At 46.0% G+C, this 13,698-nt stretch overlaps 1 protein-coding gene across 5 annotated transcripts in view; it reads left to right on the forward strand.

Annotated features, from left to right (window-relative positions):
• PALLD (palladin, cytoskeletal associated protein) overlaps positions 1-13,698 on the forward strand; it is a 366,355-nt gene that overhangs the window by 143,787 nt on the left and 208,870 nt on the right. The gene's annotated exons all lie outside the window — the stretch shown is intronic.

Raw genomic sequence — 13,698 nt, forward strand, 5'->3', positions numbered from 1 at the left:
GGCAGGCACAGGCCGCAAGCTGACCTGTGAGCACTGAGCTCCTACACTGCTGACCTCTCATGACCTGACTGTTTCCCTGTAAGCTGGCCTCCGCACACACTGCCGGAAGGCACGCAGGGTGAGCTCCAGGGTCGGCACTGGGATGTGGGGCAGGTGGCCTTGCCAAGGGTACCCCAGGAAAGCTTGCCTTGCAGGCCCACATGTGCATAGGGTCCCTGCCAGGCCCGTGTGCACAAGAACTTAAGTCACACGCACTCTGCTTTCCATGTGTCCGAGGCCCCTCAAGGTGCACGTTGGCCTCTTGGAGGTTCTGGAGGCTGGAATAAGGTTCAAGGTGCGGGAGGCTGCCTCCCCCATCTGGCTGAGGCTCCTTGGGGACGAGAGAGAGAAGGAAGGTCTTTCTCCCCTAAAGGTGCAGTGTTTCCAAAGAGGAGCACCCCCTGCCCCTCAGCACCATCAAGGCCAGAAGCTCAGGCACATGTCAGACACTGGGGTGAGCAGGGTGACAGCTCCTGGACCTTGACCTTGGGAGGCCTGTGCCCCTGCCGGGGGAGGGTCTTCATGGCCTTGTTCGTCAGACACCGACTCCAGGCCCTGTGGGAGTGGGGTGACCGTTCTGGGTGGAGTCAAGGACGCGGGAGGGCTGGCTGCCCTGTGCTGACCTTGGTCTTAGTCCTCAGGGTCTCCTAATTCTGAGACAATCCTTGTGTGGAATGGACCTGCTCCAGAAGCACCGTGTGCTTCTCATAAACCGCCTCCCGCTGTATTCCCTCCAGAATGCAGCCCTGATGCAGTGACAGGTACCGACTGCCCATGGCCCTGCAGCACGAACCAGCTGAGGTTGCTCCGCTGGGTCTGGTGAGGCGTCTCCTGCCCGGGCTCCCAGGCTCGGAACATCAGCACGAGTTACCAGGCAGGTAGCTCTGAAGCGACCTGTTGGGTCATGCTGAGCTTTGTGCTTGCATAGACAACTGCTGAGGATGAACCTGTTTTCTCAGCTGGGAATCTGTGAATGAGCAACAGGAGGGTTGGGGGCCTCTCTTCCTTCTTGTTCCTCATGTCACTATCGGAGAGTTAGTCGGGGACCGAGGGACACTTCAGCCCACTCTGTGTCCATGTCACGCTGGTCCTTCGGCCTGATTCTCAGAGCGTGTGTGCTGTGGTCCAGTAGGATGGCCATCGTTCTGTCTGGAAAGTGCACATCGGCCCAGAGTTCTAAAGAGTTCTGTAGTGAAGACAGATGTTGAACTCCGTTAACCCCGGTGATCTAAAAACCTGTTTGGCCCCAGAATCCTTTTCAACGGTATCTGCCCACTGGCGGCAGAACTAGTTTCTAGGGACATCTAGGAGGAGACCCAGATGAGGAAACTCAGCCCCAAAGAGAGGAGGTCTGCATCTCCTTCAGCTGGGCTGGTCTGTGGACCAGGCGGAACCAGACCTGGACTGCAGCCTGCCAACCCTAAGCCTCTTACTAATTACACAGTGTGGAACTGATTAGAAGCAGCCTGAGAGTTTAACAGCTCCTGGCAGCGCACAGACTTGGTGTGGATCCCACTTGCCTGTTCATAGTTGTGTCTCAGGACCGTGATTAAACATCTGTCTGCACACAGCATCCAGACGTGAGGCGACCTGTCACGGTCAGAACAAGACGAGGTCAGATCATTCTCTAGGTTCTGTTTTATCTGAGCTCTTTGGTCCTCCTCTATTTTAATCTTCCCATCTTGGGAGACAAAGTGATGATTAGAGGTAAGAATTGTTCGATTGGAGTCTGGTTTCGGTTCAGAATCTATTTTACCATTTCCTGTGCTTTGAATTTCAAGACATCAATCTATTTATTGGTGTCTTTTGGACCATAAGGTTAAAGTACATCTGTTGTCCACACAGATTTAGCTGTTGGCCCTCGAGCTAGGCGGTCATGAAATTATAGCCATAGTAAATTTAGCCAAGGACTAACTTCACTTTGGTCTGCCTATAAATCCACTCGACAGAATAAACATGGTGTGTCTTGCGGTTCATGTGAACACATGTAAAGAATTAAGAAATCTTTGGTGACAAGACAAAAAATGCTCTGTAAAAGTTAATTGCTGCTTAACTGAAGACGTATAAAATGGGATGTCTGCGGCCAGCCTGCCTGTGAGCTCAGCATGAGCGAGGTTTGTCTTGGGTAGAGGTTGCTGGTTCCATGTTGGTGATTCTCCACCTTAGGGCAGAGCACTGCCCTTCCTTAGGGAGCAAGGGCTCCTGGAAAACAGAGTCATTGCTGAACCACTCCTGTCTCTGAGCTCTTCCCCACCCTTGATTTCCACTCTGTTAGCATTAAGGAAACTGGTTCCTTGGTTTACTCCCAACACGCGCTTCCACAAGGCCGTGTGGCTGCTTGCGCTTTGAAGGGACTGCTGTGGGCCCGATTGGCCAGCATGTGGTCACCACAGACGGGCTTACCAAGAGGCTCAGGGTAAAGAATGTGCCTGCAATGCAGGAAACACAGGCTTGATCGCTGGGTCAGGAAGATCCCCAGGAGGAGGAAATGGCAACTCACTCCAGTATTCTTGCCTGGACGGTTCCATGGACAGAGGATTGGCGGGCTACAGTCCATAGGGTCCCAAAGAGTCAGGCACAGCTGAGCAGTCAAGCACACACACATGGTCACCACACACTTTTCTGAAAAGTACAGATCAGTGGAGTTGAGAAGCAAAGCAGAAATCTTTGAGCATAACTTGTCTTCCCCTTGAGCCTAAGGAAACTGCCTTATGAGGAGAAAATGATAACTCAACCATTTTTAAAGGTTTGTATTTCATAAGCTCTCATTGTTTTAATTAACTGACTTCAGAGAGTTACCGTTTTCCTTGTCCGAGTTGGAGGGTATTAGTCAAGATCCATTGATGAGACTTTGTAAGTTTAATAAGTCAAATTTGTTCTTTTTAAAAACCGCATGTTTAAAATTCAGGATGCAGAAAGTTTCCATGACACATCAGTGTGGTACAAAAAATAAGAAAACCCAAAAAAACCATCGGTCCCTAAAACATATATTTCCTTTTAAGTGATAGTGTTAGAATAGATACTAGTCAGTGTGGAAGTTGAGTGGTGCCATATGTGGGTTTTTTTTAACATAAACTATCATCTCCCATGCCGAGAAATATAAACTCTGCTTGGCCAGTGGATTTGTTAGTTCCTCTCATTTAGCAGTTGGATTTATTGTCGTAAAGATCAGCACTGTTCCTCAGTCTCGGAGGACCGGTGTTCTGAGCTTTCCCAGACGTACAGCCAGCTGCAGTGTGCCACTCTGAGGCTGGCCGCCAGGTGCCCGGGGCAGAAGGGCAGGAAACGGGGGAGGTGAGCCTTATGCTGTCCAAGACGGAAACGACTGGTGGTCCCCAAAGGCAGCGCCCGCTCAGAAGCAGCTGCAGTGCCCCTGATGTGACTTATCCTCCTCCCACTGCCTTCCCAAGCAGAGGCTTCCCAGGGCTGCAGTCACATGCAGGCCCTCTCTGCCAGCATCATCTCAGGCCAAGTCAGGCTTACAGCTCACCTCCCCTTGAAACGTAGAAAGTGAACAATTAAATATAAGCTTTTCTGCGTAAAACACCTTCTCAAATTTCAGTCCTCCCACATCCTGCAGTGCCATAAGAGGAACCTTGAATTTCTGGCACTGTCCCATGTTTAGGCTGGAAAAAAGACATTTTGCAACAAAAAGAAATATACGGGTATTTGTATATTAAAACATTGTTGATTTCAAAATCCCAGCACAGAATAATATGAAGAAACATGCCATTTTACAAAGCTCTAATTACTGCAATTCTTTTTTCCTATGTATTATAATCCTTTTTGAGTAAAAAGGAAACAAGTCTATCAATATAATCCCGTCTCTAATAGATTAATTTCAGCCCAAGTATTCTATCCAGAGCAAGATGAATCTGTTCAGTCCTCCAGGTGGAAAAATCCCACGAGGGACTTCACTACTTAGCTTGTCCCTTGCATTCTTTGCTTCAGTCGTGTCTGACTCTGTGACCCCATCGACTGTAGCCCACCAGGCTCCTCTGTCCATGGGATTCTCCAGGCAATACTAGAGTGGGTTGCCGTTTCCTCCTTCAGGGGATCTTCCCAACCCAGGGATTGAACCTGCACCTCTTATATCTCCAGCATTGGCAGGCAAGTTCTTTACCATTAGCGCCATGGGGGTGGGGCGTGGGGGTTGCAGAGCCCCAGAACAAGCTGAACCTATACGTGAGAAGCTATAATGAACCTTCGGGCTTTTCTGATGGCTAACGAATGTGGTAACGAATCTGCCTGCAGTGCAGGAGACCAGGGTTCGGTCCCTGCATGGGGAAGATCCCCTGGAGAAGGGAATGGCAACCCACTCTAGTATTCTTGCCTGGAGAATCCCGTGGACAGAAGAGCCTGGTGGGCTACAGTCCCTGGGGTCACAAAGAATTCAACACGACTGAGTCGGGCACGACTGAGCAACTTCCCTTTCACTTTTCCCTTTCATGCAGCGGAGAAGGAAATGGCAACCCACTCCAGTGTTCTTGCCTGGAGAATCCCAGGGACAGGGGAGCCTGGCTGTCTATGGGGTCGCACAGAGTCGGACACGACTGAAGTGACTTAGCGGCGGCAGCACCTGCTCAAGCACTCTGTCCACCTCTTCTTAATATCTTCTGCTTCTGTTAGGTCCATACCATTTCTGTTCTTTATTGAGCCCATCTTTGCATGAAATGTTGCCTTGGTATCTCCAATTTTCTTGAAGAGATCTCTAGTCTTTCCCATTCTATTGTTTTCTTCTATTTCTTTGCATTGATCACTGAGAAAGGCTTTCTTATCTCTCCTTGCTATTCTTTGGAACTCTGCATTCAGATGGATATATCTTTCCTTTTCTCCTTTGCCTTTAGCTTCTCTTCTTTTCACAGCTATTTGTAAGACCTCCTCAGTTCAGTTCAGTCGCTCAGTTGTGTCCGACTCTTTTCAACCTCATGAATTGCAGCACGCCAGGCCTCCCTGTCCATCACCAACTCCCAGAGTTCACCCAAAATCATGTCCATCGAGTCGGTGATGCCATCCAGCCATCTCATCCCCTGTCGTCCCCTTCTCCTCCTGCCCCCAATCCCTCCCAGCATCAGAGTCTTTTCCAATGAATCAACTCTTCGCATGAGGTGGCCAAAGTACTGGAGTTTCAGCTTTAGCATCATTCCTTCCAAAGAACACCCAGGACTGATCTCCTTTAGAATGGACTGGATCTCCTTGCAGTCCAAGGGACTTTCAAGAGTCTTCTCCAACACCACAGTTCAAAAGCATCAATTCTTCCGTGCTCAGCCTTCTTCACAGTCCAACTCTCACATCCATACATGACTACTGGAAAAACCATAGCCTTGATTCCTCAGACAACCATTTTTCCTTTTTGCATTTCTTTTTCTTGGGGATGATCTTGATCACTGCCTCCAGTACAATGTCACAAACCTCTGTCCATAGTTCTTCAGGTACTCTGTCTATCAGATCTATTCGTCTATACCGTGGTCAGCTTCTATGTTGGAATTTAAGTGCAGGGAGCCCTTTGCTGGTTGAATTAATAATTGGTTGATGAGGGAATGAATGAGTGAGATTGCATCTGCTAGCCTGTTTACATTTTATTCCTAATTAATACAGGCTTATTTTCATACCCTGTTTATGGCCTTAGAGTTTGACAGCCGGTCTCAACTGGCTTAGTCTGACTTGAGCAAGTCTAAATACTTTTGATTGGGGATTTACCATGTTCACTGAGGTTCAAGGTTCGCTCCTCAGCAGCTGTGGTGTAGCAATTACATAGCTGCTTAGTGACTCCATCAAGATTAGAGAAAGAACCAGGAAACTTTATTACAGCTTGTTTCTATCCATAGTTTTAAAAGCTTGATGAAAGAGGAAACTAAAAGTTTGAAGACAATGAAAGACACAGTTGAAGACAGTTGAAACACACATTTGTCTGTGTTTAATTGTCAGTGTTCTATGGATAAATGGGAGCTGCCTGAATCTTCAGTACAGTAACAAACCACTTCACAAGGTTGATGGCAGATAAAACCAGGCCATGTTTGTGAAGCATGTAGCATGTAATAGGCAGTTAATGAAGATTCATGCTCTTTCCATTAATTTGTATCAGATAAGCTCTTAAAAGCTATCACAGCTCCCAACTTTTCTATCATCTCCTCATCCTAACTGTGAGATCGTATGGAACGTTTTACCCATTTTATACTAGCAGCTTAGTAGTATGCCGGAAGCTGAGACTTGGAGGTACAGAATGGGTGTGTAGATAGTCAGATTTGATTTCCCAGTACACTGTCCTGTCCACTGAGTAAGTGGCTCCAGGTGTTAGAAACGGGATGAGAAAACATGCAGACGTCCTTCAATGGAATGCTCCCCAAGTAGGCGCTGAGCACAGGTCACGTGTCCATAGGCTGCCTCTGCACCTAGCCCTCTGTCCACCCTCTCCTCGTAATGAAGAGAGGCGGTTTCAGGATCTGGAGGGAAACCAGTGTATTTTCTAGAAAGAGACGGAGGTGAGGATGGCAGGGGTGTTTCATTGCAGACTTGCACCTCGGTTGCTATGAGAGGGGCCACCACAAGGCACTTGGTTTCATTGGCTGAGGACACTGTAATCCTTAGTTTCATTGGCTGAGGACACTGTAATCCTTAGTTTCATTGGCTGAGGACACTGTAATCTTTAGTTTCATTGGCTGAGGAAATTGTAATGCTTAGTTTCATTGGCTGAGGACACTGTAATCCTTAGTTTCATTGGCTGAGGACACTGTAATCCTTAGTTTCATTGGCTGAGGACACTGTCATCCTTAGTTTCATTGGCTGAGGACACTGTAACCCTTAGTGACGTCTGCCTCAGGACGGGGTTGGGGGGTGGTGAGGGGACCGAGTGTCACACCTGGGCTGTATCTCCCCACCCCCTCACACACCTTTGTTGCACCGATTTTGTGTATTTACGCTGTAGTTTAAGCTGTGCTAGCAACAAGAATTTAATGGAGGGTGACTTTAAGGTCAAAATGGAATCAACAGACTCGACTGTTAACTCGTCTTTAAAGAAGACTAAATGTTCTTAGTCTTTTGCCAGGATGCTGTGACTGTGACAGTACTCTATGGATTAGTGAAAAATAGTCCATTTTCTAGATGGGAAAGTAAGCCATAAATGTATTAGGCCTCAGATAATGGTATAAAGAACACAGAGGGTAGGAAATGATATAATATCAGTTGCCAAGTGAATAATGCTATACATTTTGCATTGTAGAGAAGAGAGAAGCAATACAGTTTCATGGGCACTTGTGTGCAGAGGGTCAGAGATTAAGACACGCAGTTTGGTGTCTGTGCTCAAGAAGCGTGGCCCCTCAGGGGAGAGCCAGGGCCTTGTGATCAGGCTGGCATGACCCACTCGTGGCAGACCAGAACTTCCACCCCTTATGTGTGTGTGAATCGCCAGAATCCAAGTTGTCTCAATGGGTTTGGGTGAGGTTCTAGATTCTGTATTGTTTTAAATTTAGTTATTATTTTTTAACTTTGTATTGAAGTATGTTAATGTTGTGTTAATTTCTGCTGTACAGTCAAGTGATTCAGTTATATGTGTGTAAATATATATATATATATATATATACACACACACACACACACATTTTTTATATTCTTTTCTATTATGGTTTGGAGAAGGCAATGGCACCCTACTCCAGTACTCTTGCCTGGAAAATCCCATGGACGGAGGAGCTTGGTGGGCTGCAGTCCATGGGGTCACTAAGAGTCGGACACGACTGAGCGACTTCACTTTCACTTTTCACTTTCCTGCATTGGAGAAGGAAATGGCAGCCCACTCCAGTACTCTTGCCTGAAGGATCCCAGGGACGGGGGAGCCTGGTGGGTTGCTGTCTATGGGGTCGCACAGAGTCAGACACGACTGAAGAGACTTAGCATGCATGCATAGCATTATGGTTTATCCCAAGGTATTGAATATAGTTCTCTATGCTGTATAGTAGGACTTTGTTGTTTATCCATCTCGTGTATAAAAGCTTACATCTTCTAATCCCACCCTCCAAATCCAACCCTCTACCACCCCCTGCCCCTTGGCAACCACAGCTCTATTCTCTATGTCCAGGATTCTGTTTCTGTTATGTAGGTAGGTTCATTTGTGTCATATCTTAGATTCCACATACAAGTGATACCATGTGGTATTTGTCTTTCTCTTTCTGACCTGACTTAGTATGATTATCTCTAGGTCTGTCTGTGTTGCTGCAAATGGCATTGTTTCATTCTTCTTTATGACTCAGTAGTGTTCCATTGTATATATGTACCACATCTTCTCTATCCATTCATCTGTCAGTGGACATTTAGGTTCACAGTAGGTGAATATTGCTGCAGTGAATGGTACAGTGTATGCATTGTTTGGAATTAGAGCTTTCTCTGGATATATGCACAGGAGTGGGGTTGCTAGATCATAGGTAGCTCTGTTTTTACTTTTCTCAGGAACCCCCAGAGATACTGCATTTCTAACAAGCTCCCAAATGGTGCTGATGCTGCTGGCCCAGGGATCACAGTTTTCCTATAAAATCCAGATGGTAACTGTTTCAGGATTTGTGGGCCATGCAGTCTGTCCCAATGACCCAGGTGTTGCTGCAGCGTGAAGGCTGCCATAGACACTGGGTGAGTTCAGGGGCATGGCTCTGAGCCCCTAAAACTTCAGTCGTTCAGTCATGTCTGACTCTTTGCAACATACCAGGCCTCCCTGTTGTACATCACCAACTCCCAGAGCTTGCTCAAACTCATGTCCATCGAGTCGGGGATGCCATCCAACCATCTCATCCTTTGTCCTTCCCTTCTCCTGCTGCCCTCAATCTTTCCTAGCATCAGGGTCTTTTCTAATGAGTCAGCTCTTCGCATCAGATGGCCAAAGTATTGGAGCTTCAGCTTCAACATCAGTCCTTCCAATGAATATTCAGGACTGATTTCCTTTAGGATTGACTGATTTGATCTCACTATCCAAGGAACTCTCGAGCATCTTCTTCAACACCACAGTTCAAAAGCATCAATTCTTTGGTGCTCAGCTTTCTTTATGGTCCAACTCTCACATCCATATATGACTACTTGAAAACCATAGCTTTGACTAGACAGACCTTTGTTGGCAAAGTAGTATTTCTGCTTTTTAATATGCTGTCTAGGTTAGTCATTGTTTTTCTTCCAATGAGCAAACATCTTTTAATTTCATGGCTGCAGTCACCATCGGTGGTGATTTTGGAGCCCAAGAAAATAGTCTGTCACTGTTTCCATTGTTTCCCTGTTTGCCATGAAATGATGGGACTGGATGCCATGATCTTAGTTTTTTTTTGAATGTTGAGTTTCAAGCCAACTTTTTCACTCTCCTCTTTCACTTTCAAGAGGTTCTTTAGTTTCTCTTCCTCAAACTTACAGACTCTAAATCTGTCCTCTATGTAACTTCCACGTGTCACAAACTATTATTCTTCTGAGTTTTTCCTAACCTTTAAAAACATGAAAACAATTTCCTGGCTCAGGGCCATGGGGAGACTGGTGAGGGCCTATAGACAGTGTGCTGCACGAGATCAGGGTGCCACTCCGCTGGGGTGGCTGGTGGAGCTGTCCCTATGGAGCAGGTCTGACCAGGGTGATTAACTGTCATTTCTTTTAAATCTTTGTTGCATTTTTTTCATGCTCTATTGTTCCTCTGACAGTTGGTTCTTATCTTTTTATGGATGGTTAGCACACTCGAGGTGCCATACAGATACCTAGACTCTGGCTGGTTCCAGAGTCCATGGGGCATGACTCCTCCCAGGGCCTCTGGCACTTAGCACAGTCCCATTCACACGGAGGGCATCCAGCCAGCCTGTGCTCTGGAGACTTCAGTGTGCTGAAGGCACCATTCACTTGGCTGTGAGGAGAGTAGCCCCAGGGTGGGATGAACACAGAGGGTGAGGAGAGAGCTCCTGAGAGGGGAGGAGAAGCAGAAAATACTTGAGGGCTGCGTAGGGGACAAGCAATCCATGCAGGATTCTGTAGGAGTGTGATAGAAGAAGCTGGGCCCAAGTTACAGGAAAGCAGACCATAGAGACTGAAAGTTGAGGGGACGATTCATGCAGGGCAATGTCAAATGCACTCGCCTGACACGGGCTAGAGAGGAGTCCTCAGCATGCCCAGCTATGACGAGGCCAATTAGAAGACTTCAGATCAAGCAATGCTTAAGCCACAGTCAGTCCTCAGGAGTGAGGACCTGGATTGTGACTGTGGAGAGAGCAAAGAGGAAGGAGCTATAAGACGGTTTTAGGCAGGAATGTTCTCCAGGACTTTTTGGAAATGGAAACCGCCAACTGCCCAGGATCAAGGAATAGTGCCCTTCTCAATTGCCTCAAAAGCAGTATGCCTTGCATTACATGATTGCTCAATTGGCTGGTTTTTCAAATGGTTTTTAATTCCCAAAGTCATGGCTATTCTTTTCTAAGTATCCTGTGCTTGTGTGTGTGTGTTTTTTTTTTTTAGCATAGTTTCTGTGGTTAATACACTGAGTACTAGCAAACCGGTTTGTTTTATTACCTTTCAGTTCAGCTAGTTCATTTGCTCAGTCGTGTCCAACTCTTTGCAACCCCATGAACTGCAGCACACAGGCCTCGCTCTCTATCACCAACTCCTGGAGCTCACTCAGACTCATGTCCATTGAGTCCATGGTGCCATCTAGCCATCTCATCCTCTGTTGTCCCCTTCTCCTCTCGCCTTCAATCTTTCACAGCATCAGGGTCTTTTTTAATGAGTCAGGTCTTCGCATCAGGTGGCCAAAGTATTGGAGTTTCAGCTTCAGTATTACTCCTTCCAATGAATATTCAGGACTGATTTCCTTTAGGATTGACTCATTGGATCTCCTTGCAGTCCAGGGGACTCTCGACAGTCTTCTCTAACACCACAATTCAAAAGCATCAATTCTTCAGCACTCAGCTTTCTTTATAGTCCAACTCTCACATCCACACATGACTACTGGAAAAACCATAGCTTTTAGATGGACCTTTGTTGGCAAAGTAATGTCTCTGTTTTTTAATAAGCTGTCCAGGTTGGTCATAACTTTTCTTCCAAGGAACAAGTGTCTTTTAATTTCATGGCTGCAGTGACCATCTGCAGTGATTTTGGAGCCCCCCAAAATAAAGTCTGTCACTGTTTCCATTATTTCCCCATCTATTTGCCATGAAGTGATGGGACCAGATGTCACAATCTTACTTTTGTGAATGTTGAGCTTTAAGCCAACTTTTTCACTCTCCTTTTTCACTTTCATCAAGAGGTTCTTTAGTTCTTCTTTGCTTTCTGCCATAAGGGTGGTGTCATCTGCATATCTGAGGTTACTGATATTTCTCCCGGCAGTCTTGATTCCAGCTTGTGCTTCATCCAGCCCAGTGTTTCTCATAGTGTATTCTGCATATAAGTTAAATAAGCAGGGTGACAATCTACAGCCTTGCTGCTGCTGCTAAGTCGCTTCAGTCGTGTCTGACTCTGTGCGACCCCATAGACAGCAGCCCACCAGGCTCCCCTGTCCCTGGGATTCTCCAGGCAAGAACACTGGAGTGGGTTGCCATTTCCTTCTCCAATACATGAAAGTGAAAAGTGAAAGTGAAGTCGCTCAGTTGTGTCTGACTCTTAACGACCCCATGGACTGCAGCCTAGCAGGCTCCTCCATCCATTGGATTTTCCAAGCAAGAGTACCAGAGTGGGGTGCCATTGCCTTCTCCCCTACAGTCTTGACGTACTCCTTTTCCTATTTTGAACCAGTCTATTGTTCCATGTCCAGTTCTAACTGTTTCTTCTTGACCTACATACAGATTTCTCAGGAAGCAGGTAAGGTGGTTTGGTATTTCCATCTCTTGAAGAATTTTCCACAGTTTGTTGTGATCCACACAGTCAAAAAAGCAGAAATAGATGTTTTTCTGGAACTCTCTTGCTCTTTTGATGATCCAACAGATGTTGGTAATTTGATCTCTGGTTCTTCTGTCTTTTCTAAATCCAGCTTGAGCATCTGGAAGTTCATGGTTCACATACTGTTGAAGCCTGGCTTGGAGAATTTTGAGCTACTCAAAATTCTTTGCTAGCATGTGAGATGAATGCAATTGTGTGGTAGTGTGAGCATTCTTTGGCATTGCCTTTGGGATTGGAATGAAAATTGACCTTTTCCAGTCCTGTGACCATTGTTGAGTTTTCCAAATTTGCTGGCGTATTGAGGGCAGCCCTTTCACAGCATCATCTTTTAGGATTTGAAATAGCTCTACTGGAATTCCATCACCTCCACTAGCTTTGTTCGTAGTGATGCTTTCTAAGGCCCACTTGACTTCACATTCCAGGATGTCTGGCTCTAGGTTAGTGATCACACCATCATGATTATCTGGGTTGTGAAGATCTTTTTTGTATAGTTCATCTGTGTTTTCTTCCCACCTCTTCTCGATATCTTCTGCTTCTGTTAGGTCCATACCATTTCTGTCCTTTATTGTGCCCATTTTTGCATGAAATGTTCCCTTGGTATCTCCAGTTTTCTTGAAGAGATCTCTAGTCTTTCTCATTCTATTGTTTTCCTCTATTTCTTTGCACTGATCACTGAGGAAGGCTTTCTTATCTCTCCTTGCTATTATTTGGAACTCTGCATTCAGCTGGATATATCTTTCCTTTTCTCCTTTGCCTTTAGCTTCTCTTCTTTTCACAACTATTTGTAAGGCCTCCTCAGACAACCATTTTGCCTTTTTTCATTTCTTTTTCTTGGAGATGTCCTTGATCACTGCCTCCTGTACAATGTCACGAACCTCCATCCTTAGTTCATCAGGCACTCTGTCTCAGATCTAATCCCTTGAATCTATTTCTCACTTCCACTGAATAGTCGTAAGGGATTTGATTTAGGTCATACCTGAATGGTCTAGTGGTTTTCCCTACTTTTTTCAATTTATTACCTTTGCTTTCAGATTTAATACAGACAGATATCTATAGTATGCTGTCTAAGTGCAGAAAAGACTAGTCTTCAGTGACATGTAAAGGAGGCCAAGTCCAAAGAATTTTCTAGAGCTTCAGACTCAGAAAATCTCTGATGCTGATTAGGATCTGATGCAACTGGATAGTTGTCAATCCTTTTAGTTGTTGGTGGACATTCCTTCATATTTCTTTAAATCTCATTTTGAAGGGGAGGGGGTTAGGGAAGCTTCATTATTTTATTTTATTTTATTTTTTGGTAAAAATCCTGTTGAGAGTTTGAGGTGCTCGGCTTGTGAGGAGGAACCCTCATGAAAATGGTCTGGTCTCTTGCCGCCTCCCACATCATAGACCCAGGGGATGGAAAGGGGTAAGACCGGCAAGAATGAATCACAGACCACCATGGCCCCTGCCCACACGGCTGGGTGTGCCACTGGAAAGATCTCCAAATAGCAGTGGTGTGGGGGGTATTAATCTGCCCAGCTGGCAGCTCAGCAGGCACGCTGCTGCCCGGGGCTGTGACCCTCAGTCTCCCTGGACATATCACATCTTTTGAGTACCATGTTCTTGTCACTTTCATATTTTTTTCTAGAGGAGAGCAGTAAATGACATTGTAACAGGTGTGAGAGGCATTAGTGACAAAAATCTATAAGGCCCTTGGAATTGTGCTCCTTTCAGTTTGTAACTGGCACTTTCCCAGCTTGATGATGTTCCTTCATTCCACGTTGATGAAATTACAAGACGCTT

The sequence above is a fragment of the Bos taurus genome, chromosome 8 (genome assembly GCF_002263795.3).
Source record: "Bos taurus isolate L1 Dominette 01449 registration number 42190680 breed Hereford chromosome 8, ARS-UCD2.0, whole genome shotgun sequence".
Classification (NCBI taxonomy): domain Eukaryota; kingdom Metazoa; phylum Chordata; class Mammalia; order Artiodactyla; family Bovidae; genus Bos; species Bos taurus.